Consider the following 8,421-nt stretch of genomic DNA (forward strand, 5'->3'; position numbering starts at 1 on the left):
GTTTGCATTTCCTTGAACAATACACCAGGGGGCAGCCAAAGGATCTTGTGCACAGTTGTCAACATATACCTCCAGATCAAGGCTATCACAGAGCCAAGAGTCTTCTTGCTCAGCATTTTGGAGATGAATATAAAATTGCATCTGCTTACATGGAAAAAATATCTAACTGGACACCCATTAAAGGTGAAGATGTAAAGGGATTACAATCATTCTCTCTGTTTCTCCGAGGATGTTCAAACCTAACAGAACAAGTAATGTATATGAGGGAACTGGATTTACCATCTAACATGCGTAGTATCATTGTAAAACTTCCTTACAAACTAAGAGAAAAATGGAGGAACATTGCATGTGACTTGCAAGAAAGAAGTGGACAGAGAGTTACATTCATTGATCTTGTAAATTTTATTGAGAGACAAGTGAAAATTGCTTTAGATCCAGTTTTTGGAAACATTCAAGATCCTCAACATCCTAATGTGAAGGCCTCCTTTAACAGCCAGCTACGACAAAGAAGGAAGGGAAGCAGCTACGTTACGAATGTCACTCCTGTGAGGGAAGAAGCTATTGTACGGCCTGCAGAACATAGCACCCCCTCCACTCATTGCTGTCTTTTCTGCCTGCAGAGAAACCACACACTAGGTCAGTGTTCACAGTTTAAAGCCAAGACACACCGGGACAAGATCAACTTCATTAAGGACAAGGGTATTTGTTTTGGATGCCTGAAGGTAGGCCATACAAGCAAGGACTGTAGGAGTCGATTGGATTGCCATGTATGTCATCAGAAACATCCTGGGGTCCTTCATATAGAAAGACAGGATAAAGGCACATCTGTAGAACAAGCCAAACATCCTGTGAGCCTTCCAAGTGATTCAACTGTAACCTTTCAGACGTGTGGCCATATTGGGGCCGGTGTGGAAGATGATTCTACCTTCTCTATTGTTGCAGTAAAGGTCAGAAGCAAACTAACTAATAAGATCATGCAGACATATGCTTTCCTGGATCCTGGCAGTTCCGGCACATTCTGTACAGAAACCATGGCGAAAAGGTTAAATTTGCGAGGTAAGAAGACAAGCATTTTGTTGAGAACAATGGGCCAACGAAAGGTTGTGAATGCTCATGTTTTGTCAGGTCTTGAGGTGTCTGGCATGAGTGCTGAAGATTTTATAGAGCTTCCTGATGTTTTGACTCAAAAAACTATACCTGTGTCTACACTTAATATTCCACGACAAGCAGATATTGATCCATGGCCGTATTTGAAGGATGTAATACTCCATGACATTCATGCAAATGTAGATCTGCTAATTGGAACTGATGCCCCTAAGGTTTTGGAGCCGTGGGAAGTAATAAATAGCCTAGATGAGGGCCCATACGCTGTCAGAACCAGGGTTGGCTGGGTCATTAATGGTCCTCTTCATGGTAGCTGTAGAGGTAAGAGTGGCTATTCTGCTGTGACAGCAAATCGCATCTCTGTTGAACACCTGCAAGAAATGCTTGTTAAGCAGTATCACCATGACTTTAATGAAAATTCATCAGAAGAGCAGATTGAAATGTCCAGAGAAGATATTAAGTTCATGGATATTGTCAGTAGCACAGCAAAACTAATTGGAGGTCATTACTGCATTGACTTGCCATTCAGAAAGGAAAATGTAACCCTGCCAGACAATCGTTATATAGCAGAGCAGCGCTTATGTAGCCTGAAAAGAAAGTTTGACAGGAACAGTGTTTTTAAGGAGGAATATATCACGTTCCTAAATGAAATGATAACACAGCGACATGCTGAGCCAGTTCCTCTTGACCAGTTGACACAGAGCAATGGGAAATTGTGGTATATCCCACACCATGGGGTGTATCATCCTCAGAAGGGCAAGCTAAGACACTGCATGAAAATTGGGATTTCCGACCCCGTAAACGGCCGTAAATCTCCCTAATTTTCGGCAGTTAACGACAATTTACAGCCTGTGAACGTCGCGTTCGTCTGTGCCGAATATTGTCGGAAACGAACCATGACGTATGCAGAGCGCTCGCGCCGGAGGTGTGAATGGCTCTAATTACCATATGAATAGCAGCTCCCGCCAGAGAAAGGCTTGAATTTCCTCACTCACTATTGGTTGAACCCACGTGGTTTAAACAAGAAAAATCACTCGTGATTGGTTGGCAGATCTGTTACTATTGGTCACACTCGCTCATTATAAATTCAAAAAATTATAATATTCATATAAATAATAATATATAAATATTTTTTTTATATTCATAATATGCTATTCTGTGGTATATTCATGTCATTGTTAACCTATGGACTACACTATTACCATCAAGGACAAGAATTTATAAAGGAAAGGAAAATTTGCCAGGGACATGCTGTTTATTCAAAGAAAGAGCTTTATTAGCACAGACACAAAACAATATACACCTATGGACAAAGCATAGATCATCTGCACACACAACAAATTGGAAGCTCAGTGTCTGTTTTCATCTTCGGAGCTGTAGTAGGTGACTAGCGGCGTTCTCTCTGAATTCGATCCACTTTGAAAACGTCTGTGGTGCGTTGCCCTGTATTTAGGAGTCGCCTCTAATCTCGACTGCAGCGTAGCACAGAGCTCTGTGAGCTCCTGGCTGGTGGTTGAACTTCATCGGACATCAGATCTATGGTGGCGCACTTCCAAATGCCCACGTCATCCTCACCTAGCACACAGTCTCGCTTCTAGCAGCTGTAAAAACAACCAATACAGACAATCAGTACTGTGATGCACTGTGTATGGACACAAAACATCTATTAATGCACGTGAAAAATAGTCACATTGACTAAAAATCTTACCCTCTTTCTTCTCGCTCGACTCCGAGCTGAACTCTTCACAGCTTCGGCCTGCAATGCCAGATCTGGTTGTTTGTACCTGAAGCTCCTGCATACTGTCTCGTAGTATGTCTTACAGGCAGCTGGAAAACAATTAAATGAGAGTGATATGAATAAAAACACCACAAGTCACAGTAAAATGAAACAAGGAGAAAATAGTAAAAGTTACTTACAATGTCGTCATGATCAGCGTCATGAAAATCTGGACTTGCAGACAAAGCTCTGAGTAAATGTGAGGTTACGCCCTCGTTATGAGGCGAGGTTACTCTGTGGAAACAAAATGTATGATTAAGATCGTAAACTATAACGGATCTATTTTCTTATACAAGAGAATGAAAGCATATTCTTTGAATCTTACCTTTAAAATGTTTGTAAGCTTTTATGAAAGTAAAAAAATAAAAGAATGTAAGATTCTTTTTTTTTTTTTTTTTTTACCTTGCTCCAGTTCGTAGCGCCCACAATTTGTCTCAGAGTTGAGAAGATGGTATACTGCTTCCTGTAAATTACAGGATTATTTACAATTATTAAACAAATAATAGCCATCAATCCCATGATCTCTTGCTTTATGATGAAATCATGAAAAACAGAATATTCTTACATTTCACAAGGCCTGACAAAATACAGCTGCAGGTAACTAGCGGCATTCTGTCTGAATTCGGTCCATTTTGCAGACGTCTGTGGTGCGTTGCCCTGTACTTTGGAGTCGCCTCTAATCTCGACTACAGGACGGAGGTCGCACAATCCATCCAGACACCCCGCCGACGATGCCGTCTTCCTCATCAGACATCAGGTCTATGGTAGCACACTTCCGAAGGCCCACCTCATCCTCAGCTAGCACACTCTGTCTCGCTTTTAGCAGCTGTTAAAACCAATAAAGACAATCAATACTGCGCAATGCACTGCGTATGGACAACACACATCTATTAATGCACCTGAAAAATAGTCACATTGACCAAAAACGAATCTAATCTAATAAATCTTACCGTCTTTCTTCTCGCTCGACTCCGAGCTGAATTCACCACAGCTTCCGCCTGCAATGCAAGATCTGGTTGTTTGTACCTGAAGCTCCTGCGCACTGTCGTGTAATATGTCTTAAAGGCAGCTGGAAAACAATTAATTGAGAGTGATATTAATAAGAACAACATAAGTCACAGTAAAATTAATAAGAACAACATAAGTCACAGTAAAATTAAACAAAGGAGAAAAAATGCAACCGGGTGAAATTGAAGAAATACACACCGGAAGCAAACTATGCTTTTTGAAATTGGGGTTTTATTCTGACTGCTGTTTAAAATAAGTGACAGCGGTCAATGGAAGCACAATTAAACAGATAAAAGTCTGATTAAGAAAAAAGTTTGCCTTGTTCGAAGAGATTTCACAAGAAAAAAAATAGATTTCACTAGTTAAAAAAAAAAAAAAAAAAAAAGAAATTGTAGAAACAGTTTACAGTAAATTTGAAGATGACAATCAAATGTCACAAAAAGCTTAACCAGTGGATCAATGCCCAAATCCACAGAATACTTAACTCAATTCAAACTGAAATGCAGTGTAATACACTGCAACTGGTCAGATTTAAATTGATTTCTCCAAACCAAAATAAATACGATAACACAAACTGGAATACGGCAGTGGCTGAGGTAACTTAGGCCTAAGTTACAAGAGAAATAAAAGCACTTTAAAAAAGCCACAACCCACGTTTAATCATGCCATGCAGAACCAGAAATATGCATTTAACCATAAAGTTATACTGTATAATCACAGAATATAGATTCAACTCATTAACAGATTTATCAAATAAACATGCCATCAGTAATTTCCCCCATAAACCATGAAACGTACATACCCAATCCTTTACCGTCCGATCACCACGAGGTTCACTCGTCACACATGCGCTCCAAATAAATCTATAAACAAAAATGTACACATCAAATGTTCTTTTAACTTCGCTTCACAACTTATTTGTGCATATTAAAGATATTGGAGTAATATTTACCAAGAAAGAAGAACGTATAACACAGAATCCGATCGATGCACGCACCGTCATGGAGCTCTCCTGAACAATGAAAAATGGCTGCCGTCTCTGGTCGCGCGCACGCGTCCAGCACAAGTGAATAGTATCGCGAGAAGAGAGGGATTTCTTAAAGGGGCCACAAACATTTTTAATGCAAAATAGAAACGAGGTACATTTTATGTAAACAACTCTAATCGTAGTTGTAACTCTATATGTACAGTAGGCATAATTCTTGTCATTGCGTATGTGTATGCAGCATGAGTCAAATACAATCTTCTGTTCGTGTTGTATTATGCACAGTGGTTGGGCTCTAAGAGATTGTGATGCTGTTTGCATGGAATGCACATTTTACCTTTGTGGCAAAGCCTGATTGAAATTAATTGTTGAAATAAATGGTTTTGTGTCTTTTTTACATAACATTGGCTATTGCTAATGACACATAGTAACTAATCTAGCTACTTTCATTAAATATATCAATTTAAGCTAAAATGTAAGAGGGTCATTCTATGAAAATGTCCATTTTTCTGTCCCTAGCCTTTACAGAAATATTACACTTAAAAAACACTTTAGGGTTACAATTTCTTTACATTTTAAAATAAAACAATATGTTATTTGAACAATTACACCCTCTTGAGCCATCAATGTGGCAATATTTGATTTTTATGAATTATATAGAATTTCAAGCACCGCAGAAGTGCTCGTCCCCACAGTCATGTACAGAGGGAAAATGCTTTAGTTTGAGGTCAATAACAGATTTTTACACCATTTAAAATACAATAATGTATACATAACTATCAAATATATTATGTAAATGATATATATAAAAAAAATGCAGAATACATATTATAAAATTTATAATGAAAGTAGTGGTCCCCTGGAGTTGTGTCACTGGTGTTACTGTTAAACAAAAATCTCTTATTTTGAAATAAAAATCACACTGCTATAGCTTATGTTTGTATGCAGGCCTACGGAATTTATATTCACAATACTTAATAACTAATATTATTTTATTGCATTTATATTAGTTGTTTGAAGAGTTACAAAAAAGCGGTCGGTCTTAACACAAGTTTCAGCCGGCAAGTCGGTCGGACTAAAAGGGGGAAAAAATAAATAATTGGGTCGGTAGGCTACTAAATTGACAGGGTCGGTCGGGTTACGGCAAACAAGAATATTTTTAAGGATGGCCTTAGACTATTGTAACTCACTTTATTTTGGGCTATCTCAGGCCTCTCTCTCTCGTCTACAGCTAGTTCAAAACGCAGCGGCTAGACTTCTCACCGGGACACGCAAATATGAGTCGATCACCCCTATTTTATTCAAACTCCACTGGCTGTCACATTCAGGATTGATTTTAAAATTTTACTATTTGTGTATAAAGCTCTTAACAAACCGGCCCCCCAATATCTGACCAATCTCCTCTGCCCGTACACTCCATCTCGTACTTTGAGATCCAGTGATCACTGTCTTCTCATCGTGCCCAGATCCAGACTTAAAAAACGAGGCGACTGCACTTTTGCGACTGCAGGCCCAAAACTTTGGAACAGTCTACCCCTCTATATCAGACTAGCTCCCTCAATTTCCATCTTCAAAACATCCTTGAAAACTTTGAATACCCCTTGACACAACTATTGTTTTTTTTTTTTAATTGTCCTGTTTCTGCCCTGCATTTTATCTATTGCCCTGTACAGCACTTTGGTCAGCCTTGGCTGTTTTTAATTTTGCGTTATAAATAAATATTGTATTTTTTTAGAATTAAGTTAATACCTTTGAGTCACCTGGGATAAAACTCCCCCTGCTACCCTCATTTGCATTTGTAAAGCTCACAGCAGTCTCATTTACATGTTAAAGCATTAAAGGGAGGGGGGTCACGGGGCAAGCAAGTCCCACGTCAATTTCCGACAATTTCCGACAGTTTGCAGTGTTGCCTGTAAATTGCCGTTTGCAGTCGTAAACCTGAACTTCCACGACAATCTACAGCGCCGGTAACTGTCGAAAATCCCACTTTTCATGCAGTGAGAGTTGTTTTTGACTGTGCAGCTTCCTACAAAGGAACATCCCTTAATAGTCAGCTTTTGCAAGGCCCCGATCTCACTAACAGCCTCATTGGAGTTTTAGTCCGATTTAGGCAGGAGCCTATTGCAATAGTGGCTGATATCCAATCTATGTTTCACCAGGTTCATGTCTCAAATAAGCACGTTAACTTTCTCCGCTTCCTCTGGTGGCCAGATGGTGACACTGCACAGGCTTCGCAGGAATACCGCATGAAGGTACATCTATTTGGAGCTGCATCATCGCCAAGCTGCGCCAGTTATGCCTTGAGGAGAACGGCAGATGACAACGCAGAACACTTCCCTCCAGAGGTTGTGAGTACAGTGAAAAACAATTTTTATGTCGATGATTGCCTCCGTTCAATGGCCTCAGAAGAGGAAGCTAAGAAAATGATCCAGGATTTAACTGCACTTTGTCAGAAAGGAGGATTCACTCTGTCAAAGTGGGTCAGCAATAGTCGTGCAGTGTTGCGCTCTGTCAGCGAAGGCCGCAGAGCAAAAGACATGATGGAGCTGGATTTGGATACAGATCAACTTCCTGTTGAACGTACATTAGGACTACAGTGGTATGTTGAGACTGACCAATTTGGATTTAAGGCTTCAGCACAAGAGCAACCGCAGACGAGAAGAGGAATTCTTTCGGTGGTCAGCTCCCTCTATGACCCATTGGGTTTCCTTTCTCCATTCAGCATGGTGGCTAAGTTGTTACTGCAGGAACTCTGTAAAAGAAATCTTGGATGGGACGAAGATATTCCCCATGTTCTCGCTAAGCAATGGGCTGGCTGGTTGGAAGATCTCCACAAGGTGGCAAAGTTCAAGATTGACCGTTGCATTAAGCCTAATGACTTTGGCAACCCTGTCACTGTACAACTTCACCACTTCTCTGACGCCAGTGAGGTTGGGTATGGAGCTGTCTCTTACTTAAGATTGGAAAGGGATAATAAAGTACATGTTGCATTTATGATGGGAAAGGCCAGAGTTGCTCCGCTGAAGCAGACAACAATTCCTCGCCTGGAGCTAACAGCTGCAGTCCTTGCTGTTAAGGTGGACCGCATGCTACAGAAGGAGTTGCAACTTAGGCTGGAGAAGTCAGTTTTCTGGACCGACAGTACAACAGTCCTTAAATATATATCAAATGAAAGCCGGCGATTCTATACCTTTGTGGCCAACAGAATTGCAGTCATCAGAGAGGCAACTGATGTTGATCAATGGAGATATGTGGGGACGAAGGAAAACCCAGCAGATGAAGCGTCAAGAGGAATGAGGGCAGAAGATCTCCTGAACAGAAGGAGATGGATGATGGGACCTGATTTCCTTTATAAGTCCAAGGATGGATGGCCTAAATTGGATGTAGATCTTCATGTGATTCCTGGCGCTGACCCTGAGATCAAAAGGGATTTGACAGTGAATGCTGTTGTTAAAGACACAGACAATGCTATGAGCCACCTGATTCATTACTTTTCATCTTGGAAGAGATTGCAGGTGGCTGTAGCTTGGCTTCTTAAGATCAAGGA

At 40.4% G+C, this 8,421-nt stretch overlaps 1 long non-coding RNA gene across 1 annotated transcript; it reads right to left on the bottom strand.

Moving 5' to 3' along the window:
* Positions 1 to 2,364: 2,364 nt before the first annotated feature.
* LOC311292497 lies at positions 2,365 to 4,920 on the bottom strand. Its single transcript, XR_014627725.1, has 8 exons — positions 4,842 to 4,920; positions 4,692 to 4,752; positions 3,832 to 3,950; positions 3,447 to 3,707; positions 3,284 to 3,344; positions 3,022 to 3,115; positions 2,813 to 2,931; positions 2,365 to 2,705 (listed from the first exon to the last, which is right to left on the bottom strand). It is a non-coding gene; the product is annotated as an uncharacterized lncRNA (long non-coding RNA).
* Positions 4,921 to 8,421: the final 3,501 nt, after the last annotated feature.

The sequence above is a fragment of the Rutilus rutilus genome (assembly GCF_951802725.1).
Source record: "Rutilus rutilus genome assembly, chromosome: 6".
NCBI lineage: Eukaryota > Metazoa > Chordata > Actinopteri > Cypriniformes > Leuciscidae > Rutilus > Rutilus rutilus.